The following is a 2,043-nucleotide window of genomic DNA, read 5'->3' as shown; positions in this document are numbered from 1 at the left end:
CCATGGGGTTTAAAACATTCCTTGGCTCCCCCAGGAAATCCCAACTTCTTTGCCAGGCCTTTGAGGCCTTCCCTCCACAATCGCACATGCACCACCCTTTCCACCCTTTCTTTTCTCTTTAGTTCATATGATTTGCCATCGTACGCTGAAGAGTGATGGCATAGAGATAGTGCTGGCTTCAGCATCTGAGGCTCTGGGTTCTAATTCTGATTCCAGGGCTATGTTGGTAAGCAAAATGGGCTCTTATCGCTCAATTCAACCAAGTGCCCTTGAAGAGTTTGTCTTTTGCTTCCTTTGATTAATTCAGTGTATTTCATTGAGTCTTACTAGGTGCTAAGCCCCAGGCCCAAACCCCTATTAGTTGCTAAGCTGCTGTGGGCATGAAGCCCCCATGGTCCTAAGGGTTGGGGCTAAACCAGAGCCAATCGCAGCAGCTTAAGCTCTGGTTGCTCAGACGACCCTTGATGATATCTGAAACTGTATAAGAGGAGAGAACACAGCTTGGAGGCTGAGACTTGTTGGAGGCAGTGACAGCAACAGTGACAGCTACAGCTGAAGCTGAAGCCAAAGCCAAAGGAGCTGAAGAAGCAGGTGCTTGCTGGTAGCAGAGCTGACCCAAGTGTGGACCAGGGAGTGCTGAGCAAGGGCATGAGGCCAGTGGGTAATCTTCTTACCAGAGCGGGGAAACACGAATATGATTTGGTTTAATGTCATCATGTTTTTCTGTAACCTCCTGGTTACTCTTGTGAGGCGCACTTATCGGGCCTGGAAGCTTCTGGCCAGGATATCGAATTGGGGACACTGGTTCGTGGGTCGGCTACTTTAGAGCTTGAATAAATGCTTTACTTCTTCTGCCTTCTACTTAGAGAATTCCTTATATCCTGTGGTTCTGAACCATTGAGACATACATATGATTTTCTTTGAAATCATAAATTCTGCTTTCATAATATATCTGGCGACGACGTGGATGGGACCACTGGGTATAAGATCTCTATTTAGAAGCAGAAGAACTTCAGAGGAAGAGATTAATATCCCAGGGTGGGAGGATCCATTTTATTCTTCCCTAGAAAAGGAATTGGCTAAAAGAGCTGGACCCTGTGAAAAGTTGGAACCAAGGCTACAGAGAGGAGATCCTAGGGATTTGGAAAGATGTTTACAAGAGGTTGGAATTCAGTCAGGGGCATCACTATCTAGGCAAAGCTGGATAGTGTTATCAGCCTACCAGCTAGTATGTGAAAGATTGAGATTAAGTGTAAGAGATGGGGGCACTCCTATGCCACAGCAAGAAGGGGAATCTCAGATAGCAGGAGAACAAACTGCTGCTCAAGAGTCTACTGATTCAAGTGAGAATTTTACCATTAATGTGGCTAGGAGCAACAGGAGGCCAAATCAGCCAAGACTGCATTTCAATTCAGCCCAGGTCGAACCTGACTGCCTGCTTTGTCCTTGCCATGGTGGCAGGGGAAGGGAGTGGAGAGGAAATTAGACAATGTCAGGGGCTGAGGCACAAAATGCTACTAGGGTTCAGGATGTCCCTTGCATAGAGAATGAGAGATGGTTAAATACTCAGACAGACGTTCGTCCCATACAAAGGAGGAAGACAGAAACCCAAGGTGACAATTCAGTTACGAGGGAAATTCAGGAAGATTTTTCACAGCAAAAAGTCACAGACATTTTGAGTAGATTCACCCAAAGAATGGGAGAACCATTAATATCTTGGATGGTAAGACTCAATGATCAAGGGGCCAGTGGAATATTAGTAGATAGGATGGATTGTGTGAGATTCGTAGGTATCAGCCACGATCCTCTAGTTCAGCAAGCATTTAGGGAACATCATTAGCAAAGAGATGGTGCTAGCAAGACTACTCTGTTGGTGTTAGCCGCTGGGGGATATGCTACTGATTCTATGTGGCCCACTGAGAACAGACCCTGCTATTCACTTAGAGATTGTATCATGAGACTAAAGGAGGAGGTAATGAAGATTGCTATCATGACAGGAACTGCAGACAGACAATGATCCCTTGGGAATCCCTCATAGGAATA

Source organism: Trichosurus vulpecula, chromosome 2 (genome assembly GCF_011100635.1).
Source record: "Trichosurus vulpecula isolate mTriVul1 chromosome 2, mTriVul1.pri, whole genome shotgun sequence".
Lineage (NCBI taxonomy): Eukaryota > Metazoa > Chordata > Mammalia > Diprotodontia > Phalangeridae > Trichosurus > Trichosurus vulpecula.
Note: the sequence above shows the minus strand (reverse complement) of the source record.